Below are 27,026 nucleotides of genomic sequence, written 5' to 3' on the forward strand. Positions count from 1 at the left end.
TATATATATATATATATATATATATATATATATATATATATATATATATATATATATATATAAACACAATAAAAGAACTAACTTTTTTATCTTTTCGATGAATAAAATAGCCAGGGATAAATTTTGAAAACATAATCAACATAAAGGAGACAATATCATCATCTCAATCTTCTACCTCTTGCACACAAGTGGTTTGTGAACACTCATCCTTTTGTGACTCATTCCAGCTTAGTAAAATCGTCTTGCGTTTGTAGGAAAAACAAAAAACTAGAGCTGTCCCTGCCGGGTAATGGTTACAAGTTAAGATTCCCAGGCTCCTATTAATCACCATCAACTGAATAAAATCGTTTAGAGTTACCTAGAATAGCATACTAGAAAAGTATAAACCACAAGAGGATTAATATTTTGTCCCTATTACCATATTGTTTTACCAGACGACACGGGCCACAATTTGCCATTAAATATGATCGATTACTCAGTGGGTTCAGTTATCCTTAGTCGGAAAACCGCTGTCTAAGTCTTCTCCCTTTTGCATTCACATTTCTTTTCTCCATTGCTTTCACTGAATATTTTCCCTTCTTATTTTTCTTTTTCTTCCGTCAACTTTTACCTCCTTTTCCATTTTCTCCCTCTCGTCTCGTCATTTTGCTTACTTCTCCTTCAATGATTATTCTTCATTTATCCCCGCGCTCATACAGCAATAACACTGTGTGTGTGTGTGTGTGTATGTGTGTGTGTGTGTGTGTGTGTGTGTGTGTGTGTGTGTGTGTGTGTGTGTGTGTGTGTGTGTGTGTGTGTGTGTGTGTGTGTGAAGAAATAACTCAAATAGATCTTTTTTTTTTAACAATATTTGGTAAAGGTGTAAAGGGATAGCCAGGAAGTGCACCCATTATTTTTTAGAACAATTGGTCAAAAGTCAAGGTTACATGGCTAAGTGAAAGTCTGGTCCCACAAGATCAACATGTGTAGTTTTAATCCGATTTTAAGCATACTTGGTGGAAACGCTGAAGACAGTGCAAGAAAAGAGTACCTCCAGTTTTAAAGGAGTCATTGGTCAGATTCATAGGGCAAGGTCAGAGTTTTACCTGTGTATCTCTGTTTGAACAAAACAACAAACACAATTCCAACCAAACTTGAATGAAGGGTTAACGATCAGCCAGGGGTTCGATACTGTTTTTCAGAACGATAGGTCAAATATTGAGATTATATGAGAAAGCCACTTTAAGCAATAGTTATTCATATTACACCAAACTTTGTGGAAGATTCATGGTAAACGAAAGATGAGCGGATTCCATTCTGAAAACAACCAGCAACTGATCAAGGTTAGAGGGAGAGTTAAAAATATTCAAAGTAAGTCGTTAACTATAAAAAAAATTTATCCTATTTGGACCAAGCTTGGTGCAAAGGCAATACTAATGTAGTTTGATTTTGAGAGCAACCGATGGAAGGTAATGGTCACAGGATAGTCACATCTTCGGCCCGGAGACCAATTGGTGGGCGCGGGTAGTATACTCTCCAAATGCTCCATCTCGTGGTTTCTTTTTCTTTCTTCATTTGTCTTCGTTTCCATGATCTTCCCCAGATACTCCTTTGTCTTCACACCGCTTCAGTCTCTTCCTTCTACCTTGCATTCGTTCTGACACGTTCTCCTTTCTGTCTCTCTCCCCTTCACTTGACCAATGCTCTCATTATCACGCTCCCACCCTTCACTAATGTCTGACCTTGTCCTCCTCGTTTTCTTTCTTCCTTGTTTCTCTCTTGACCTTTTCCTACTTTCCTCTCCTACTTTCTCTCGTTTGACAGCTTTCTTTCTACCTTTCATCTTTTAGATATTTTCACTCTTTCTTTTCTTCCACTTCTTTTCCTCCCCTTCGCATCCTTCTCCATGACTCGTCTATCCTTTTCCTCTCTATATTATTTTCTTTTCCTGCCTGTCCTCGTCAACTCTCCTTCTTTCCTTTCTCTCAAGTTCCCCTTCCATCATTCCTTTCTTTTCTGTCGTCTCGATGTCCCCTCCCGTTCTCTCTCTCTCCCTCTCTCTCTCTCTCTCTCTCTCTCTCTCTCTTTAAGGCCTTTTTGTCCTCTTCCTTCTTCACCCTGCTCTTCCCCTCTCCTCCCTTGCGCCTCTCCTCCTCCCTGTGCCACCCAGGTAAGGGGGAGGCGGTGGCTCAGTCGGTAGAGAGGTGGCCTGTAGTCCTGCCGGACTCAGGTTCAAATCCCCGCCGGGGCAGGGAACAGTTTAAGAATTAGAATTTCATAAAATCAGACTTTCCTGATCAACCAGAAGACCCTCCGACATGTAAAAATACCCTCGCTACTACCAATACACCAGTCCTTTATAAGACAGCCGAAGCATGTATTAAATATGGACGGTGGGTGTTAGCGCCGAAGTGGTGACATATAGAGGTATATGGTATGTAGGAGGACTACTGGGCCTTGGTAGCAGGCTGTGAAACCTATGCCCAGAGTCGGACACATAAAAAAAAAAAAAGCTAGAATTCTCATGATTACGAGGGTGTGTGAACCAACCGCGTCCATCTATAACTTACTACCTCCACCATTAGCGACCTGCCGCCGCCACCACCATCACCTCACAAAACGATCACCACGATCACCACCATCCCACAAAACGATCACAGCCACCACCTCCACCACCTCACGAAATGATCACGACCTGTACCACCATCCCACAAAACGATCACAACCACTATCTCCACCACCTCACGAAATGATCACGAACACTACCACCACCTCACAAAACGATCGCCACCACCACAACCACCATCACCCCAAAAACGATCTCCACCACCACAACCACCATCACCCCACAAAACGATCGCCACCACCACAATCACCATCACCCTACAAAACGATCGCCACCACCACCACCACATCACCTCACAAAACGATCACCATCACCACCACCACCACCCCACAAAACGATCGCCATCACCACCACCACCCCGCAAAACGATCGCCACATCCACCACCCCACAAAACGATCACCACAACAACCACCCACTCCACTGTAGTCTCTCCAAACCCGCAGCCAAGATTTATCAGGGTCCTCTCCCATCGCTGTTATTAGAGATTCATCAATTACTGAAAAATGTATCATAATAATTGAAGCATTAGCTATTAAAAACTTCTTTATGTTATTGGAATCATCAAACTGCCGATGAAAATGTATCATTGTTATTGATTAGTTACCTAAATTATTGAAAATCTATCTAAGGTCATATATATCATAATCAAAGTATTGGATAAAACTTCAAAATAAATTGAGGACTGCTACTTAACACTATTACCAGCGACATAAAAGCCTACACTTTATTTTGTAGCACATTTCAAGGAGGTTTTTCATGTGATTTGCCGTATTTTCTTTTAACTGCTGTTATAGACTGCTCCATGCTTGTGTATTTGGGTAGGGCCTATTTTATACATCCCAGATAAAGGACTTGTTAGAAAATACAGCTGGTTCTTCTAACTTCTGGATAGTTCTAACACACACACACACACACACACACACACACACACACACACACACACACACACACACACACACACACACACACACACACACACACACACATATATATATATATATATATATATATATATATTATATATACATATATATATATATATATATATATATATATATATATATATATATACATATATATATATATATATATATATATATATATATATATATATATATATATATATATATATATATACTGTATATGTCATCATCATCATCATCATCATCAGCCAAGACAAGTACACTGCTGAACAAAGTCCTTCCCAATCCTTCTCCACGAATTCCTTGACTGAACCAATCTTTGCCACGTTTTCTCTGCAAATTTCTCTATCTCATGTCTCCACCTCCTGTCTGGCCTTTTTCTGCTTCGTTTACAACCTTTGTATGCAATCAGTCAGTCACTTCCTCCATCGGTTATCACTTATTCTTGCTACATGGCCTATCCACCTCAATTTCTGTTCTTTTATAACTTCCATAATATCAGGTGCGGGTAAGGGGATGGGTCTGTTATGATGTGGCAGGGGTAAACCAGTTCTGCTGTCGAGCCCTGCTGCGGATGTCACTGATTGCAATGCGCAGTTGACCCTTGTGCGGTGTGGTGCGGTGAGGATCTGTCCGTTCTCCCCTTTGGGGCTGAGGTGTGAATGAATGTGTTTGAATGGATGAGTAAATGGAGAGTATGTCGTCCTGTCTCGGCTATCTCCCTTTCCTTGGGGGAAGCAGCCTAGGTATATAGATAGATAGAGATAATATCTTTGACTTTATTCTGCTCTCTCACCCATGTTGATCTTTTCCTGTCTCTTAAAGATTCCCAACACTGACCTTTCCATTGCTCTCTGAGAACGGATTAATTTATTTTCCATCGATTTTGTCAGTTTCCACGTCTCACATCCATACATTATAGCTGGAATTGTATATTTGTTATATACTTTTCGTTTCAAACAAACTCGAAAGCTACTTTTCATAATGTCTCTATGTTTACCGAAAGCTTTCCATCCAACTGTAATGTGTCTTTATTTCGCCATCATGATCTATCGTTAATATTATATTAGTATTTGTCCCAAGTAATTGTACTCCTCGACTTCTTCAAGAATTTCCTCGCCTATTCTGATGACGCTCTTTGGTGTTTGTGAATTAAACATTACTTTAGTTTTAGCCCGGTTCATCTTTAGCCCTACTTTGAGACTTTCTCTGTTCAGGTCATTTAACATTTCTTGCAATGTCTCTGCTGCTTCTGAGATCAGGAAAATGTCATCTGCAAATCTTAAATGGTTTATCTTCCCTCCACCTATGTTCACTCCTTTGTTTTCCCAGTCTAGTTGTCTGAATATACTTTCTAAGCATGCTGTAAATAATTTTGGTGAATTTGTATCTCCAACGCACGCCCTTCTCAATCTTAACTTTTCCCAGTCCTTATGTATTTTCCCCCTTTATGTATTAGAGCAGATTTACAATGTTCTCATTCACCCCTTGCTCTCGCAATGAATTTATAATTCCTATGTGCTCAACTGAGTCGAAAGCCTTTTCGTATTCAACAAACCCTAAACACAGTGGTTTATCATATTCAGCAGTTTTCTCAAGTAGCTGATTCATTGCGTATTGATGATCAGCTAGTCGGATGCCCGCTTCGGAATCCTGGTTGTTCACGGGGTTGGTTTTCCTCCAAATTTGTTGTCATTCTGTTCGTAAGGACTTTAGTGAAGAGTTTGTAAATGATACTAAGCTAATGGGTCGATAACTGCTAAGATCTTATGAGTCACCTTTTTTTGCAGAGTAAAATAACTATTTCATTATACTATATTTGGGGAACTTTATTTTTCATACATCGTTTAAGTAAGTGAGCAAGCCTGTTTTGTACTTCTACTCCTGCATCCAACAGTAAATCTGCTACTATTCCATCCTCTTCCGGAGCTTACCCTCTTTCCATATTTTTCAGGGAAATATTTACTTCGTCTGGTGTTGTCTCAGGTCCTTTACTTGTGTCAACAGAAAAGTTAGCTATTGGTACTATTGTCTTTGATGCACAGTTCTTTGTAAAATTCTTCAACTCTCTCCACCATCTCATCTCTGCATTTAATGACTTCAGTGATGTAATTTGTTGCTTTTCTAGTGCCATTTTACTTCGGACCTGTTTCATACTTTTTCCTTCTCTGACGGTTTCTTTGATATGATCCATGTTTCTCTTTCTTTTTTCTCCTCTTTGTCTCTTGTTGATAAGCTTATTTAATGCCGCTCGTTCTGTTTCATCTTTCTTTGTTTTTACTTTCATTTCCTATCTTTTTTTTTTTTTTTATAAGCTCGAGAGTCTTTTCTCAATACTTCTTGACTTTCGTTGTATTAGGTTTTCCTACAACCTCTGCTGATTTTCTTGGCACTTTTGTTAGTCTATCATTCAGCACATCAATGTCACATTCTTACCTTGAGCCTGAAAATCGTTCCTTATTCCCAACTGAAAGGCTGCTTTGTTTTCGTTTACTTTTATTGAGCATATATTTTTATCTTTAATCATCTTTTTTCTTTCACTTCTGAAATTGAATCTGGCAGTGGAACCCATCATTCTATAGTCACTTCCTATATTTACTTTGTTGATAACTGACTGTTATTCTTATCTGCTATAATGAAGTCGATTTCATTCTTTGTTTCTCCATTTGGGCTCCCCCAGGTCCACTTTCTCCCTGTTCTTTTGTGAAAGAATGTGTTCATTATTCTCATGTTATGGATTTAAGCAAAAGTTCCCACAATTTCTCCTCTTTCATTCCCTTCTCCCACTCCAAACTTTCCCATACATGCTTCTTCATTTGATTTCCCAACTTATTCATTGAGGTCTCCCATGAGTATAGTATATGTGGTCTTTTCTTCTTCCATAATTTGGGAGATGTCGTCATAGAATGTTTTTATTTCTTCACCTGAGCTTTGAGAAGTTGGTGCATATACTTGTATTACTTTCAGTGTATAGTTTTTGCACAGTCTAATAAAACCCAACGCTGCTTTCTCAGATACACTGCTGAATTTCTTTTATTTAGAAATCCAACACTATTAACTCTTTTATTTGGCCTTCCTCTGTAGTAAAATCGGTGTCTGCATTTTTCGATCCGGATTACTTTCTTCTCTTCTGTGGGTCTCACTCACACCTACAATTAATGTTTTCCAGTTCAGTCATTAAGTAATGAAGTATGTAATCTTCAGCAAGGCTTCTTACATTGTATACATAGATCTTCATGGATTTGAGTTTGTTTAATATTGCAGTCTCTAACTTGTCAACACAGTGCCTACTCACTTTCAGTGGCACACTGCCTGTAAGCACACACACACACACACACACACACACACACACACACACACACACACAGAAATATATATATATATATATATATATATATATATATATATATATATATATATATATATATATATATATATATATATATATATATATATATATATATATATATATATATATATATATGTGTATGTATATATGTATATTGATAGATAGGTCGATAGATAGATAAATAAATTTATACACAGTATGTATAGCTCCTATGCAGTTAATATATTTCACTCATCCTAAATAAAAGAAAAAAATCTGACAGTAGCAAAAAAAAAAAAAGAACACGCAGAATTCGACATCAGATAGAAAAAGCCAGTCCGTTTAATTTTATGCTGCTGATGGTATTAAATTTCAATGCCAGAGGAAGATGACCACCATCCACTTGCTCATGTGGTGCTACCATTCGATGACTCTGCCCTGAGCGAACAGAACTAGTTTCCGGTATCACAGGAAATCTTTCATTTCATCAGATCAGAGATTTTAAAACTGGTGTTCGGGAACCCACCGAGGTACGGAAGAGGGCTTCCAGGGGTTACTATGAGGGCGGGTGAGAAATCAGTTTAGAATATAGTTGTTTGATTAACATGATTTATGAAATGATACTGAGAAATGAGAGAGTAGTTTCCATGTGATACGCAAGTCATGCACAGTTAAATATAATATTTGTTGTTTGATATAACTGTTTTACAGTGGCAACACTGACACAGTGTTACAGTAAAGTGTTTATGCTTTCTTGCTTGAGAGTGTCTTTACCATTTCAATATTCTTCAATAGCTAGTGGTGCCATTCTCTGATGGATTAGAATTAACAGAATAAAATTAATTCCACTACCTCATTAACTGGTATACGGGTCAGTGATATGATAATCGAGAGCTAGCGTGATAAGAAAAATATGAGCCCCGTTGCGCGAGGTGGTAACCACATAAAAATTCTTGGTTGTCTAGTGGGCCAAGGCGCCCTACCAGGGCAAAGCACACATAGTTTAAATCTAAACAATCATTGGCATATATTGTTCATGTAATGCCACTCAGGGAAGATGCGATTGGTTATTCTGGCTTTAAACGTCTGAAGTGAAAGCCTAGGCCTCGGCCCCTAAACTAAGATACTGATGAGGCACAGTGATGTAATGCTGCCGTACTGAATCTGCATCTGATATCACTGCTGGATGTTGGCCTAGTAGAGAATGGTTTTGTACTGTATTAAAGTATATGATGATGACATTGCTTTATTACACGACGAAACCTTTTTCTAAAACTGACGTGAAGCATTTTAAAAACTACGTTATTATGGGCAATTAGAGTCGTACAAACAGGGTTGGTTGAATCATTACGAGTTTTAGTATTTTGAAATTTACGTTATTTTAATTATTAGTAAAATGATATAGTGTTTAGGAATAATCCATTTTATATTATATCTAAAAAAAGACAATTAAATCCATTAGTTCTCAGACATTACTGTTAATATTTAAAACGCGTTGTGTACGTAGACAGAGATTTATGTACAAATTGACACCCGTTCTGCTCCATCTGAACGTGAACCCGGTACATTACAAGCTGAAGTTCCTGTTTTACTGAAGTCCATTTTCATCCTATACTGGAAGAGGGAGGAACTTGGCAGACGTTTTCAGTAACTCGGTAGCTGCTCCATTGTACCAGTGCCACCATGTGAAGACATTCTCTTCAGCATTGAATTATATTTTCAAAAGGGAAATAATCGTGGGTTTATTCACGATTCTCCTTCCTAATTTGAGGGTATTTCTGTAGGACTAAAGTGAAACTCACCGCTGACCTTTCAGACCTTTCAACAGTAATAGTCAAGCTTCTAAAGAGATTTTCATGTTCCAGGAATAACATTTATTCAAAATGCTGCAAGATAAATTATTGTTTAAAGACATATCACATTAAGTTCTGCAAGAACATAAAATGATAATATACAAGATGAAAAGTAACTGCACTTTTTAAATAAATGATTTTTGTTATATACATACTCATAACAAATGGACTTACAAATCTTCTCAGAAAATAAATTTTTTTCGTTTAGTAAACCGACTTCTAATGTCGCATTACTGCAGATAATAAAACATCGAGTATCATTTCCGTCGGAACCCCTGAAGAGCCAGAATGTTATAATGATTAGAGCGAATGCATCGTAATATATTTTCCGCCTAATTTCATGAACAACGACAATGTATTTTCGGCTGAGACACTGGAATTCCCGTTTATTTATCTGCCTGTCTATCATCCAGTAAAGTACGAAATTAAATTACTGTTCTAGACAAGGTTAACATGACGCACACATTTTATCATTCTTGCATAAAAACTGATGGTCCATTAATGCTAATTATAAAAGAGTATTTCTTTTCCATTTTAAAACATTATATAAACACATTACACGGGCGTACATATGAGGAAAGTTTTTTAATGCTCTAGGCGGGAATCATACCCGGAACTCCTAGATAGAAGCCAGCCACCGTGTCGTTACACTACGGTGTGAGAAAAGCTAAGCCACCTGAATTCTATGATGAAGCAGAATAATCCACTCTGGGATAACATTTTTCAAACCAAAACCCAGATGATGACACATATTTCAGGCTCCTCTGGAATTTATGCTTAGTCCCACGTAACTCGGCAAACGACATAGCTGTTCGAATTAAAAAATATTAACCTGATTCTGCTACAATCCAGGTGACTTAGCTTTTATCACGCTGTGGTAAATCGACACGGTACATGAATCATGTGTTGAAGTCCCGGGTTCTGTTCCCGGTTAGAGCGTTAAAATCTCTCTCTTTCTCTCTCTCTCTCTCTCTCTATGTGTGTGTGTGTGTGTGTGTGTGTGTGTGTGTTTGTGTCTACGGAGTTATTTTTAATTTCATAAGTCATGAATTTTTTCCTCGCATATATTCATATCATCCATTGCTTCTTCGTCTCGTTTTCCTTGCTCTAGTTTCCTGATTCCTCCAGCTTCTTCCCATTACCTTCTCATTCACTCGCTTCTGTACCGTACACTTCCTTTTCTTCCTGCATTCCTCTTTTAACATATGTATTCAACATTTTCTTCTTTCTCTGGAAGCGTCTTTTCGCTGTAACTTTTTTGTCTCATTGGAATTTCTTCCAGTCCGTCCGGCGTCAGTTCGCTTTCCCTCGTCGTCATATTCTCTTTTTCCATTTTCCGTCCCTAGCTTTCTTTTTCTCTCCCCTGCATCCTAGTTTTTTTTTTTCTTTGTTCTTTGTCTTGCTTTCGTCTTTCTTCAAATCTCGTCTTAATTATAGTGTTCTGTTCCAGATAACTCAGACGGTTTTAGTCAGTTGAGAGTAATTCAGTAGTCTTGGAGGGTTAATTGCTTGTTACCAAACTATTTAAAGTTTACTCATGCACATGCTCTTATTTTACTGTTCATCCTCTTCATATTTAAAATACTCCCCAATACTGATCTTTTTTCACTCTATTCTGTTCTATAATAATGTTCATCTTTCTCAACTTCATATTGTCATTTATTATCTCATATTTTGCACCGAATTTCCCTCTAGGTCTCCCCCTCATCGTTTACCTTCCTCAGCCTTCGCCATTTGTCCTTTATACTTATATATATTTGGATACCCATCATATCTACAATTGGCTCTAATCATCTGTTTGCTACTGACGATTTTCGGACAACATGTGCTTCGCTTTTGTTGACTTCAGCAACTTTAGCTAAGATACAGCACACCACACAAAATCACCCTCCTACACCGTACCTCACCACGGGGACTAACCGGAGGCTCTTTAGTTGCCACATAAATTACTTTTGTATTTGTTTCTTCTCCTCTGTTCAAAGATGTAGAAGTATCAAAACATTTTAAAGTCATTACCCATTTTGTCCTGGCCAAAATCATAACATCCAATCTTGTTATCTGTCTCCCTCCCCTTCCCCTCTCACCCACTCCACTCTTATATACTTTCCACTGGAAGTTAATGAATATAATTGCTGGTACAAAAAAAATGAATCCGGTTCCCACTGTTGTGTCTACACCTACACAAATTATTATTCTCTACCTACAAATATATATACCACAATAAAAGAACTAAGATTTTTATTATCTTATCGATGACTAAAACAGCCAGGAATTACTTCTGAAAATATAATCAACATAAAGGAGACAATATCATCATCTCCATCCATTATCTCCTGCACACAAGTCTGAAAGGTAGGTGAGAAGATCGCCAGTGAAGCGTCCCTGACGGAACCCATCCTGACGATCAGAAAGAAGATTGTGATAGGAAAGATGTTTTAAAAATTTTTAGTTAATAATTGACTCGAATACTTTTGAGACACAGGATGTTAGAGGAATTGGACGATAGTTAGAGCGTTGGGAATGGTCACCCTTCTTTGGGTCTGGCTGAATGAGAGCAAACTTCCAGCAAGAAAGGTACAAGTTGAAAGACAAAGGCAAAAGTGTTTACCAAGGCAGGGTGTAAGCACTGAAGCACAGTTCTTGAGGACAATAGGAGGGACTCCATCAGGCCCACATGCCTCGTTAGTACTGAGGCCAGTGATGGCAGAAAATACATGAGGTGAAGAAATTTTAATATCAGCGATGAGGATGTTTGATGGGGGGAAGTGATGGAGGAACAGCACTGGAATCGTCTAAGGTGGAATTGGAGGAGAAAGTCTAAGGGAGGAGATCTGCTTTATCAGTAGAAGAAATAGCTACAGAGCTATCAGAATAGAAAAGAGGAGGGAAGGATGATGAGGTAAAGTTGCTAGAAAGGTTTTTGGCAAGGTGCCAGAAGGAGCAGGAAGAATTCGAGTTGGAGAGTTGAGAGCATTTAGTACGGATGAAATTATTTTTAGCAGAGCGAAGAACAGACTTAGCACAATTCCAGGCAAAAACATAAACAAGATGTGATTCAGTGGTTGATTGGCTCTGGTACTTTTTATAGACCCTCTCCTTGTTGCAGACTGCATTAGAACAAGCGTGATTAAACAGAGGCTTTCTTGCATTAGTCAGAGGATATGAGAAAGGAATGTATGCTTCCATGCCCGAGAGAATAACTTCCATAATGCGTAAGACACTCAGATGGCTCCGGGCCAATGAAGCAATAATCATTCCAAGGAAAATCAAAGAAGTACTGCCTAAGGGCCTCCCAATCTGCAGCTCCAAAGAGCCACAGACGATGTTTCTTTGGAGGGTCCACAGGCCATACCGAAGCGATAGGACAGGTTAAGGTAATAAGGTTGTGATTGGAGGAGCCCAACGGAGAGGAGAGATTAACAGTGTAAGCAGAAGGATTAGTTTTAAGGAAGAGGTCAAGTATGTTAGAACTCTCTCCGAGGCAGTCAGGGATATGGGTAGGGTGCTGTACACTCCGCTCTAGGTCATTAAAGTTAGAAAAGTTGTAGGGTTGTTCACCAGGTGGATCATTATCACTGTAAGGAGAGAAGAGCCAAAGGTGGTGGTGAACATTGAAATCTCCTAGAATGGAGATTTCAGAGAAAGGAGAGATAGATAGAAGTGTTCCATTGTAGAAGTAATATAGTCAAAGAATTTTTTCATAGTAGAATTAGGAGATAAGTAAACAGCGCAGATATATTTAGTCAGAGAATGCCAAGAAAGTCGAAGCGAAGGAGTAGAGAATTCAGAAGAATCAAGATCAGGAACACGAGTTCAAGATAAATCGTTGCATGCATATACACAACAGCCACCTCTGACTTTGAAATGAGTACAGAGAAAGTAGGAGGAAACAGAAAAGGGTTTGCTGTCAGTACTGTTGCCTCAGTTAGGAAAGGAAGGTGAGGTTTAGAGGAGGGGAGGTGGTGTTCGACAGAGGGAAAGTTAGAGGGAAGGCCACGAATGTTGCAGAAATGAAGAAGTGAGTCAGACAGTGGTTCCAGGCATCTCTCTGATTCGTCAACGGGAGAGGGACAGATTGTGGGGGAATTTGTGCCCCCCCCCCCTTGGGGACTCCGAGGCCTGATTTAATACAGCCATGTTTCTTTTTTAATTTTGAAAAGGAGGTGTAGTGTGTACTGTGCATGTAGTTTGGTGTTGACAGTTAGAGAAACATGTATTGGAGAGCATGCTGGCCTACTCTCTGTGTAACTGAAACACTGAAAAAGTTCAGCAAAAGGGGATGGTCAGGAACTAGTCCCGAGTGCTGATGAAACGGGAGCTCCAGCACTCCCTGTCATCAGCTTTCCACTGTTCGTAAAGACTTCGGTGAAGATTTTGTAAATTACTGATAGTAATGTAATAGGTCGATAGTTACCAAGACCTTTTGAGTTAGCTCTCTTGTAAAGCAATATAACTGTTGCATTACACCGTGATTTGGAAATGCTTTTTTTCTTTTTGCATTAAGCAAGTGAGTGAGCGGGCCGCTTTTGAGCTTCAGTTTGTGTGTGTGTGTGTGTGTGTGTGTGTGTGTGTGTGTGTGTGTGTGTGTGTGTGTGTGTGTGTGTGTGTGTGTGTGTGTGTGTGTGTGTGTGTGTGTGTGTGTGTAGATAGATAGATAGATACAAAGATAAATAGACAGATAGACAGGTAGACATTTTTGGGGATTAAGAATCTGGAGTCTCTTGGGGAGTGTTAATAAAGAACACCAGAAGACCATTAAAAAGGAGAAGGTACTTAATATTGTGGAAGATTTTATAGCAAAGGATAAATAATATGTGGAAAGACTCACTCAACCTCATGTTGTGCATTAATAAATGACGAAGTCAGAATTCAAGAACTCTTTGCAGTGCAAAAACTGAGATTATCTGTGTGTTAATCCCTTGAACTTGAACATGTCAATCTTGTTCTTGTTGTTATTGCACTGTTTTATTCACCTATGTATATATATATATATATATATATATATATATATATATATATATATATATATATATATATATATATATATATATATATATATACACACACACACACACACACACACACACAGTACATTTATTTGACATCGTAAACAAACAAAAAATCTGGCAGTTGCATAAAAAAAGAGAAATTCACAGAACTCGACATCAGATAGAAATTGCTATTCCCTAGAGGTTTTTTGGTATTTAATGGCAATGGTAGTGGAAGATGCCCACCATCCACTTGTTCATGTAGTGCTACCTTCAGATGATTCTACCCTGAGTGAAGTGAACTATTTTCCGGTAACACAAGTAATCTTTACCTCCGCAAGGAGGTTATGATTTCACCTCTGTCCGTTTGTGTGTTTGGCTGTTGGTTGGTTTGTGAGCAAGATTACAGAAAAAACTGCTGGACGGATTTCCACGAGACTTGGTAGAAGAATGGACCTTGGCACAGAATAGACTCCATTAAATTTTGGAGCGGATTCGTATGAAGGTGCGGATCCAGGAATTTATTTTCACATTTGTTAACACTGCGAAATAAGGCGTTTCTCGACATTGTCGTAAATGTTTCAGTGAATATTGCATGGATCTTGATGAAAAAAAAATCGGGCATATTTAGGATGCTGGTATCTACGAATGTGTACAATTTGACGTGGATCCATATCAAATTCCGGATCTAGCGGATTTAAATATGCTTTTATTGGTGGGTAGTCTTTTTCCAAACCGGATTAGACTTCACCGAATTACAAGGAACTGCTTGTTGGACCTTCGCGGAGGTATGCGCTCTGCTGAGTGCCATTCTAGTTTATTACGTTAGATCACGGGTTTTACAATTGATGGTTCCGAACCTACTGGGGTACAGAAGAGGGCATACAGGGGATACTATGACGGCGAATGAGAAATCTGTTTAGAATATAGTTATTTGTTTAACAGAATTTTTGAAACGATATTGAGAAATGAAAGAGTAGTTTCCATATGACATGCAAATAATGTCCACTTAAATATAATAGTGATTGTTTGATATAACTATATTACAGTGGTAACACTGACACAGTGATGTGGCAAAGTGTTAATGCTTTCTTGCTTGACAGTGTCTTTACCATTTCAATAATCTTCAACAACAAGTTGTACGTTTCTGTTGCGGATTAGAATTAACGGAATAACATTTTGTTTCCAATGCCTCATTTACTGGTATACGGGTAAGTGATATGATAATGGAGAGCTTGCGCTAGATGGTAACCACAAAAAATGCTTGGTTATAAAGTGGACCATGGCACCCCAACTGGGTATAGCCCATATAGTTTAAATCTAAGAGATCGTTGATTTGTATTGTTCATATAATGCCACTCAGGGATGATAGGATCGTTGGCTTGTATTGTACATATAATGCCACGTAGGGATGATAGTATTGGTCATTCTGGCTTTAAACATCTGGAGTGAAAGCCTAGGCCTTTGCCTCTAAAACTAGGCTACTGATGAGGCAGAATGGTGAAATGCTGCCGTACTGAATCTGCATCTGATATGCTGAGTGTTGGCCTTATACAGAATACCTTTATACAGTATTAAAGTATATGAGGATGACATTGCTTTACTGTATGACGAAACTGCTATTTAGAAATGATGTGAAGCATTTTAAAAACTATTATATAATGCTCAATTGGAGTCATATAAACAGAGTAGGTTGAATCATTATGAGACTAAGTACTTTGAAATATACATTATTTTAATGATATATAAAATGATATAGTGTTTAGGAATAATCCATTTTATACAAAGTTAAATAAAATAAAAAAATCTAATCCATCAGTTCTCAAACATTATTGTTAAAATTTAAAACGCGTTGTATAAGTGGGCAGAGATTCACGTACAAGTTGACAACCGATTGTACGTCCAGACTATGATTTGCTTTTTTGGATGGACAAGAAAAAAGAGGGTTCAGATGCTTTCCACAGATTTTGTTCTCCTTACAGAAATAAACATTATTTATTGCTACTCCATCTGAACGTGAACCCGGTAAACTACAGGCCGAAGTTTCTCTTTTACTGCAGTCCATTGTCATCCTATACTGGAATAGGGAGGAAGCTGGCAGACGTTTATCTGTAACTCGATAGCTGTCCGATTATATCGGTGCCACCATGTGATGACATACTTTGCAGCACTGAAATAAATGATTCTTGTATTATACATATCCATAACAATTGGACTTAAAAATCTGCTCAGAACACAAATATTTTTCCTTTAGTACACCGACTTATGATGTCGAATTACTGTAGATACTAAAACATCGATTATCATTCCTATCTAAACTAATGAAGGGCGAGAATGTTTTAGTGACTAGAGCAAAAACATTGCAATATATTTTCGACCGAACTTCATGAAAAACGAGAATGTATTTTGCAGCTGAAGCGTTGGAATTCCAGTTTATTTATCTGCTTGTCTATCATCCAGTATAGTACGATTATTATTCTAGACAGGGTGAACATGATAGAGTGCTTTTATCATTCTTGCATAATATTAATGGCCCATTATTTACTTAATGTTCACTATAAAAGCATTTTCGTATTTTCCATTTTAATATAATAATTAAGTAGACACATTACACGAGAGTACATATGATGAACGTTTTTAGTCCTCTAGGCGGGAATCATACCCGGAACTCCTAGATAGAAGCCAGGCACTGTGTCGTGTGAGAAAAGCTAAGCCACCTGAATTCTATGATGAATCAAAATAATCCACTTTGGGATGATATTTTTCAACCCAAACGCAGATGATGACATATAATTCAGAGTCCTCTGGATTTTGGCTTAGTCCCACGTAACTCGAAGACGACATAGGTGTTCGAGTTGAAAAGAATCCTCCCATAATGGATTTACCTGATTCTTCCTACAGTTCATGTGGCTTAGCTTTTATCACGCCATGGTAAAGGAACACGGCACATGAATCATGTGCTGAAGTCCGGGGTTCGATTTCCGGCTAGAGCGTTAAAATCTCTCTCTCTCTCTCTCTCTATCTCACTCTCACTCTCTCTTTATATCTATTTGTCTATCTACCTTATCCACCTATCTATTATAAACATCGTACATCAAGCTGAAATGAAGAACGCGCATATCTCGGAAAGATATGAAGCAGATACTTTCACACTCCTGGCATCATGGGTGAAAGTTTTCGGGCATTAATAATTGAAATTCGTGAATTTTGAAATTTCACTCACTTTTTGCTAAAATAGAGCGACATACGGTAACACAGGTTTCAAGATGGCAATAAAAAAATCCTTCTTTTTTAAGTTAAATAACGGGTATTTAGGGATACGAGGTGATTGTCTATCCGTCTGTCTGTCTGTCTGACTGTATGTGTGTGTGTGTGTGTGTGTGTGTGTGTGTGTGTGTGTGTGTGCGGAATTTCTTTTATCTTCATAATTCATGAACTTTTTTCTTACATACTTTCACTTCCATTCATTCTTCGTTTCGTTTTCCTTGCTCTACTTTGCTGACTGCTCCAGCCTCTTCCCGTTAGGGTACCTCCTCATTCACTCTCTTCCATACCGTACACTTTCATTTCTTCCTGCATTCCTCTCATAACATATCTGTTCTTCAATTTCATCATAATCTGAAAGAGGCTTTTCGCTTAAACTTTTTGCCTCATTGGAATTTCTCCCAGTCCGTTTGTCATCACTTCGCTTTCCCTCGTCTTCATATGCTCTTTTTCCATTTTGCGCTCCTAGCTTTCATTTTCTCTCCCTTGCGTCCTCCTTTATTTCTTTATACTTTGTCTTACTTTCTTCTTTCTTTAAATATTTCCTGGTCGACTTAATTATAGTGTTCTGTTCCAGCTAACTCAGACAGTTTTAGTCAGTTGAGAGTAATTCAGTAGTCTTGGAGAGTTAATAGCTTGTAACCAAACTATTTTATGTTTATTCATGCACAATCTCTTATTTAACCTTTCATCCTCTTCACATTTAAAATACTCTCCAATACTGAACCTTTTTCATTCTTTTCTGTTCTATAATAATGCTCTTCTTCTTCAACTTCATATTTTCATTTATTATCTCATATTTTGTACCGAATTTCTCCTTCAGGTCTCCTCCTCTTCGTTTCCCTTCCTCTGCCTTCGTCATTTGTCCTTTATACGTTCATTATGTTAGATACTCATCATATCTAGAATTGGCTCTAATCGTCTGTTTTCACTGACGATTTTCGGACGCCAAGTGCTTCGTTTCTCTTGACTTTAGCGACTTTAGGTAAGACACAGCACACCACACAAGATCCACCTCCTGCATCGTACCTCACCACGGGGACTAACCGGAGGCCCTTTAGTTGCTACAAAATTGGTTTTGTATTAATTTTTGTTTCTTCTTTGTTCAAAGATGTCAAAGTCTGAAAACATTTTAAACATTATATATATATATATATATATATATATATATATATATATATATATATATATATATATATATATATATATATATATATATATATATATATATATATATATATATATATATATATATATATATATATATATATATATATATATATATATATATATATATATATATATATATATATATATATATATATATATATTTAACACAATAAAATAACTAACATTTTTATCTTATCGAGGATTAAAATAGCTAGGAATAATTTTTGAAAACATAATCAACATAAAGGAGACAATATCATCATCTCAATCTTCTACCTCTTACACACAAGTGGTTTGTGAACACTCATCCTCATTTGACTCACTTTCAACGTAGTAAAATCGTCTTGTGTTGTAGGAAAAACATAAAACTAGATCTGTCCCTGCTGGGTAATGGTTACAAGTTAAGATTGCCAGGCTCCTATTGATCACCATCAACTGAATAAAATCGTACAGAGGTACCTAGAATAGCATACTAGAAAAGTATAATCCACGAGAGGATTAACATTTTGTCCCTATTACCATATTGTTTTATCAGATGACACGGGCCACAGTTCCCCTTAAAAACGATGAATTATTCAGTGGGTTCATTTATCCTCAGTCGGAAAATCATTGTCTAAGTCTTCCCCTTTTTGGATTTACATTTCTTTTCTCCATTGCTTTCACTGAATATTTTCCTTTCTATTTTTCTTTCTCTTCTCACAACTTTTACCTCCTTTTCCAGTTTCTCCCTATCGTCTCGTCAGCTTGTTTACCACCCCTTCAATGATTACTGGTATTCTTCATTTGATCCCCGCGCTCATGAAGCAAGAACACTGTGTGTGTGTGTGTGTGTGTGTGTGTGTGTGTGTGTGTGTGTGTGTGTGTGTGTGTGTGTGTGTGTGTGTGTGTGTGTGTGTGTGTGTGTGTGTGTGTGTGTGTGTGTGTGTGTGTGTGTGTGTGTGTGTGTGTGTCAGTAAAAAAGCTCAAATTGTTTTAATTGATTGTAAAAAAAAAAAAAAATGGTGAAGGTGTAAAGGAATAGGCAGGAAGTGGACCCGTTTTTTAGAACAATAGGTCAAACGTCAAGGTTACATGGCTAACGCACTGCCTGGCCCCGTAAGATCAACATGTGTAGTTTTCATCCGATTTAGAGCATACTTAGTGGAAACGCTGAAGACAGTGTAAGAAATGAGTACTTCCAGTTCCAGGGGAGTCAATGGTCAAATTCATAGGGCAAGGTCAGAATTTGACCCGGGTATCTCTGTTTGAACAAAATAAGAAAAACAGTTTGAACCAAACTTGGATGATGAGTTGACTATCATCCAGAGGGATGATACTGTTTTTCAGAACAATATGTCAATCCATCCATCCATCTATCATCCAATCCTACATTGCCCCAAGAGGAGCGTAGGAGCCCGGGGCTAGAAAGTTTGTCTCGACATTTAAGATGAGAGTGACTAGCCTCACTCATTCCTGAGTGGCATTACATGAGCAATCAACCCCAACCACTCCTTGGATATAAACCTTCAACGGCTCAATCCGACTGGAGCGCAATAATTACCCACTAAACCACTAGGTGCCAAAATTTGGTTATATGGTTACCACCCAGCGTAGTAAATGGTTTCCTGGTGTACAGGAAACCATTTGGCTTGTCACTCAGTGTAGTCACCCACAGGCAGAAGGAAAAGGAAAGAATGAAGGAAAGAAAAACAGAAGAGGGAGTGTAAAGTCACCCATAGACAGAAGGACAAGGAAGGAATGAAGGATAGAAAGACACAAGAGGATAGAAGGAAACAAGGATAGAGGAGAGGAAAGGGCAGACACCCGAGAGCAGCAATACATCGAGTGAGTGGATGGTGAGCGCCCCCACCTATAGGTCAAATATCAAGATTATACGGGAAAGTCACCTTAAGCCACTGTTATTCAGTTTGCACTAAACTTTGTGGAAGATTCATGGAAAACGAAAGATGAAACGATTCCATTCTGAAACAGATCAGCAAATGATCAAGGTTAGAGGGCGAGTTCAAAATATGTCGAAGTAAACGGACAATGTTAACTTTAAAGTTTTTATTCGATTTGGACCAAGGTTGGTGAAAAGGAAATACTAAAGTAATTCGATTTTGAGAGCAACCGACGGAAGGTTATTGTCACAGGACAGTCAGACGTTCGGTCGGAGACCAATTGGTGGGCGAGGGTAGTGCACTCTCTGAATTTCATTCTTCATTTCTTTGTCTCCGTTTCCATGATCTTCCCCAGATTCTCCTTTATTTTGATACTGCTTCTTTCGCTTCCTTATACCTTGCATTCGTTCCTCTCTGTCTCTCTCCCCCTTTCCTTACCACTGCTCCTATCTCACTCTCCCTCCCTTCACTAATCTCTCAACTTTTCTTCCTCACTTTCTTCTTCTATGCTTCCCTCCTGACTTTTTTCTAGTTTCCTCTCCTACCTTCTCGCGTTTGACATCCCTCATTCTCAATTTATTCATATATATTTTTTCACTATTTCTTTCCTTACACTTTTTTTCCCTCCCGTTCGCATCCTCCACAATGATTCTTCTGTGCTTTTCCTCCCTATATTATCTTCTTTTCCCTGATGTCCTCGTCAACTTCTCCTTCCTTTCCTTTCCCTCAGCGTCTCCTTCCTTCATTCCTTTCTTTTCTGTCTTCACGATGTTCCTCTCTCTCTCTCTCTCTCTTTCTCTGGCCCTTTTGTCCTCCTTTTTCCTTACCCTGCTCTTCCCCTCTCCTCCCTTACGCCTCTGCTTCTCCCTGTGCCACCCAGGTAAGCCACAATGCTCATGTTTACGAGGCTGTGTGAACCCACCGCGTCCATCTATAACTTACTACCTCCACCATTAGCGACCTGCCGCCGCCACAGCCACCGCCACCACCACAACCCCACAAAACGATCACTACAACCACCACCATCCCACAAAACGATCACAACCACCATCTCCACTACCTCACTAAATGATCACGAACACTACTACCACCTTACAAAACGATCGCCACAACCACCACCATCACCATCACCCCACAAAACAAACGCAACCACCACCACCACCACCTCACAAAACGATGAGAACCATCAACTTCACCATATCACGAAATGATTACGAATACTACCACCACCTCACAAAACGATCGCCACCACGACCACAATCACCACCACCTCACAAAACGATCGCCACCACCACCACAATCACCAACACCCCACAAAACGATCGCCACCACCACCACAATCACCACCACCTCACAAAACGATCGCCACCACAACCACCATCACCCCACAAAACGATCGCCACCACTACCACAACCACCCACTCCACTGTAATCTCGTCAGACCAGCACCCAAGATTTATCAGGGTCCTCCCCCATCACTGTTATTGGAAACTTTTCAATTACTGAAAAATCTATCAAAATTATTGAAACAAAAGATATTAAATACCTGTGTCTGATACTGGAAATAACTAAGTGTCAATGAAAATGTATCATAGTTACTGAAGAACTACCTGAATTATTGAAAATCTAAGGTCGTGGTACCATAAACAAAGTATCGGATAATACATCAGCATAATTGAGGACTGCTATATAACACTATTACCAGCGACATGAAAGACTACACTTTATTTTATAGCACGTTTCAAAGAGATTTGTCATCTGATTTGCCGTATTTTCTTTTAACTGCTGTTATAGACTGCTCCATGCTTGTGTAATTGGGTAGGCCGATCTCATACATCCCAGATGAAGGATTTGTTAGAAAATACAGCTGATTCTTCTAATTTTGGATAGTTCTGACACACACACACACACACACACACACACACACACACACACACACACACACACACATATATATATATATATATATATATATATATATATATATATATATATATAGATAGATAGATAGATAGATATATATATATAGATATAGATAGATAGATAGATAGATAGATAGATAGATAGATATAGATAGATAGATAGATAGATTGATAGATCAGCCACTGCAAGTCAACTACTGAACAAATGCCTCCCCCAACCTTTTCCACGAATTTCTTGACTAAGCCAATCTCTGCCAGGTTTTACCTGCAAAATTCTCTCTCTTATCTCGCCTCCTTCTATCTGGGATTTTTCTGCAACGCTTGTAATCTCTTGGAATCCAGTCAGTCAGCCTCTGCCTCCATCGTTCATGTTATATGACCTACCCATCTCCATTTCTGTTCTTTTATAACTTCATTTTTTTTAGTCTCCTCTCTCACCCAAGTTCATCTTTTTCTGTCTCTGAAAGATCTTCCCAACACTGAACTTTTCATTGCCTTCTGAGAACATATTAGTTTGCTTTCTGTTGTTTTTGTTATTTTCCAGGTCTCACAACCGTTCGTCATTGTTGAGATTGTACATTCGTTTTATACTTTTCGTTTCGTACATTTTGTCAAACTACTTCTCATGATGTCTCCAGTCGTTTGTTTACCGAAAGCTTTACTGTACATCAATTTGTATAGTGTCGTTTTATTTTTCAATCTTGGTCACTCGTTAGTTTTAGTATTTGCCCAAATAATTGTACTCCATAATTTCTTCAAGATTTTTTTCTTTTTCATTTGCTTTGATGATGCACTTTATTATATCTGTATTAAACATAAATTTTACTTTGGTTCATTCTTAGTCCTACTTTGAGAGTTTCTCTATTTAGGTCATGTAAACATTTCCTGCAATGTCTTTGCTGTTTCTGAGCGTATGAAAATGGCATCTGCAAATATTAAGAGGTTAAAGTATTCTCCATCTGTATTTACTCCCTTCTTCTTCCATTCCAGCTTTCTGAAAATGCACGCCTTTCTCAATCTAAATTTTTTCTGAGTCTTCATTAAGCTAACTGTATCAGTTCCGTCTTTGTACATGTTTTCGATCAGTTTTACAATGTTCTCTTTCATTCCTTATTTATGTAATGAATTTACAATTGCTATAAGCTTCTCTGAGTCGAAAGCCATTTTGTAATCGACAAAACCTAAGCACAATGGTCTATTCTATTCTCTAATGTTCTCAGTCAGGTGATTCATTTTGTGTAAATGTTCAGTAGTTGAATACCCGATTCGCAGTCCTGCCTATTCACGAGGTTGGTTTTCCTCTAATTTTGTTGTTATTCTGTTTGTAACGACTTTAGGGAATATTTTGGAAAAAAAATTCATAATAAATGCGTCAATACCCGGTAGTTACCAAGATCTTTTGAGACAGCTTTCTTGTAGAGTAAAATAAATATTGTATTGTACCATGTTTTTGAAATGTTCTTTTTCTTTTTGCATTGAGCAGAAAAGTGAGATGGACAGCTTTAAACTTCTATTTCTGTGTGTGTGTGTATATATATATATATATATATATATATATATATATATATATATATATATATATATATATATATATATATATATATATATATAGATAGATAGATAGATAGATAGATAGATAGATAGATAGATAGACAGACAGATAGATATATTTGGGTATTAAGAGTTTGGAGTCTTTTGGTAAGTGTCAACAAAGAGCACCAGAAGACCATTATCCCCTTAAGTCCTAATCGCATCAGTTGATGCGATTTGAGTTTTATGCCAAAATGCCTAATTGCATCAATTGAACGCGGCCTGTAAAAAACTGAGGAGCGTTTGCCCCACGTCAATTATGATGTACATGGCTTCAGGCCAATTAGAACTCGCCCCTGATGATGCGTAAGGGCGGGGGGGATCCGACCGTCGCGGGCGGTAGGAGGGCACCCACCTCTCGGCCGCATCCATGCCACCCTCTACTGCACTCACTCACATCCTCCTTGTCCCCCATCACTCTCCCACCCCTCCATGCAACTGCATCTCTCCTCCCACAACAACCTGCGTCCCTTCCCACCCTCTCTTGCCCCTCCTCCCTCCTTGCTAGCCTCGTCCCCCCAAAAACCCCACCCCATCTCTCCCTCCTTGTCCCTCACTACCCTTCCAACCCCCAACAGGCCCCAGAGTGTCAGGCCTGATGTACGTACCTGTTTCTTATTATTTCTACTTCTTCCCAAATTTTTACACCTCACTCTGTTCATTTCTCACTTCGTACCTACCAGTTTTTGTACTTACGTAGATGGAGAATGCTGTATGTTGTACTACATACGAAGCATCTTTTTTTTTTTTTTTTTTTTTTTTTTTCATTCTATCTACCTTCCCAGATTAGCACCTCTGAGTAGTGTCCGTCTGTGTTAGTTTCCGAAAGACTATGAGGCCTTGTAGGGCTACTCCCCGCACCTGTTTCATCTCCCCACACATACAAACACACCTGTTTTCATGGCTGGTATTAATTCCAATGAAATGGAGAGTTTCCACAAGAGAATTTGGTTGTTGGTGAAACTGTAATGATAAATGTGATGAAGTGTAATGATAATGTGATAATTGTAATGGTGTGACAAATGTGTAACGAGAAGTTGGGACAGTAAAAAGAGAATTTGGAAAGAAATTGTTTTTTTTTTTCCTTTCTAATGCATGCATTTATAACATTATTCAACTTTATTTTGATGTCCTTGATGGTTATAAACATTTATATGCATCTGTGTTAGTTTTGGAATGACTATGAGGCCTTGTAGGGCTACTCCCCACACCTGTTTTATCTCCCCACACCTACATACACACCTGTTGTTTATGGCTGGTATGACAAATCCCATTGAAATGGAGGGTTTCCACAAGAGTACTTGGTAGCTGCCAAAATTTTTCTCCCCAAGTACCACCAAGGCCTTGTAGGCCTACTCCCGACATAAGTTATCTCCCCACACCTACATACACACATGTTTTCATGGTAGATGTTGCAGAACACACTGAAGTGTTTTCTTTTCATGCGAAAAGCTGGTTATTTCCAACCCTCGTACCTATAGGCCTACTCTCCACAGCCTACTTTATCTCCCCACAGCCTAGTAATCTCCCCACACCTACATACACCTGTTTTCATGGTTGGTGTGACAAAACACTTTGAAGTTACCAACACTTTGAAATTACTTATTTCAATAAGAAAAATAGGTAATCAAAATTTTCATGTTTTCGATTGTCTTCGAGGGGTAACTATCATAAACTTTTTTTGAACTTTGACGCGCGGTTGTGCGGTAACCATTACGCCTACGGGGGTACGGATTGCGTTGTCAGGTGTGTAAATTCTTCCTCTTTAGCCAGAACACAGTCATTTTGCCCTTGGTGAAAGTCGCCAAAACACCCCCGAATTGCGGTTGTGGGAGGTACCCTGCCCGAAACAAGTGCGATCTTAAGGGGTTGCATAACATTAGGTTAAGTTAGTCCTTCCGCATAACAGTTATCGTCTGCTTTAAAATCATTCACATTAAGTGCCTTCCCCGTTTTAACCCCTTAAGACCGCAATTGTTTCGGGCAGGGTACCTCTCACAACCGCAATTCGGGGGTGTTTTGGCGACTTCCACCTGTGTCTGTGTCAGAATTCGAGAACTGTTTGTAGCGCAGAAACTGAGATTATTTATCTATTAATCTTTTGAACTTGAATATGTCAATGTTGTTATTGCTCTTATTCCACGGCTTTATATGCATTTGACTCATTTTAAAGAATGAAAAAAATATGACAGTAGCAAAAACAAAATGAAGAATTCGACATCAGATAGAAATAGCCATTTCCTTTAGTTTTATGCTACTGATGGTATTAAATCTCAATGGCAGAGGAAGATGACCACCATCCACTTGCTCATGTAGTGCTACCTCTAGATTACTCTGCCCTGAGCGAGAGAACTAGTTTCCGGTATCACAGGAAATCTTTCATTTCATCAGATCAGAGGTTTTGAAACTGGTGGTCGGGAACCCACTGAGGTACGGAAGAGGGCTTCCAGGGGATACTATGAAGGCGGGTGAGAAATCAGTTTAGAATGTAGTTGTTTGATTAACATGATTTATGAAATGATACTGAGAAATGAGAGAGTAGTTTCCAGACGATATGCAAATCATGCACGGTTAAATATAATATTCGTTGTTTGATATAACTGTTTTACAGTGGCAACACTAACACAGTGTTATAGCAGAGTGTTTATGTTTTCTTGCTTGACAGTGTCTTTACCATTTCAATATTTGCCAGCAGCTAGTGGTACCATTCTGTCATGGATAAGATTAACAGAATAACATTCTGATTCCACTACCTCATTAACTGGTATACGGGTCAGAGATATGATAATCGAGAGCCTGCGTGGCTGCGCCAGTGGTAACCACATAAAAAATGCTTGGTTGTCTAGTGGGCCAAGGCGCCCCAACTGGGTATAGCCCATATACTTTAAATCTAAAAGATCACTGGCTTGTATTTTTCATATAATGCCACTCAGGGAATATGCGATTGGTCATTCTGGCTTTAAACGTCTGAAGTGAAAGCCTAGACCTCGGCCCCTAAACTAGGCTACTGATGAGGCAGAATGGTGTGATGCTGCAGTACTGAATCTGCATCTGATATCACTGTTGTGTACTGGTCTTGTACAGAATGGCTTTATACTGTTAAAGTATGAGGATAACATTGCTCTATTATATAACGAAACCTTTATTTAGAATTTATGTGAAGCATTTTAAGAACTTATATTATGCGAAATTTGACTCGTATAAACAGGGTTCATTGAATCATTATGAAATTATTTTAGAATGTACATTATTTTAATGAGTTATAAAATGATATACTGATTAGGAATAATCCATTTTATACAAAATTAAATATAAAATACAATTTAATGTTCTCAGACATTACTGTTAATATTTAAAACTCGTTGTGTATGTGACAGAGATTCACGTACAAATTGACAACCGATTCAACGTGCAGACTATGATTTGCCTTTTTAGGATGGACAAGGAAAGAGAAGATTCAGAAGGTTTCTACAGATTTTGTTTTCCCCGCAGAAATAAAACA

The sequence above is a fragment of the Coenobita brevimanus genome, chromosome 65 (assembly GCF_032717465.1).
Source record: "Coenobita brevimanus isolate Jiangsu-jjx chromosome 65, ASM3271746v2, whole genome shotgun sequence".
Lineage (NCBI taxonomy): Eukaryota > Metazoa > Arthropoda > Malacostraca > Decapoda > Coenobitidae > Coenobita > Coenobita brevimanus.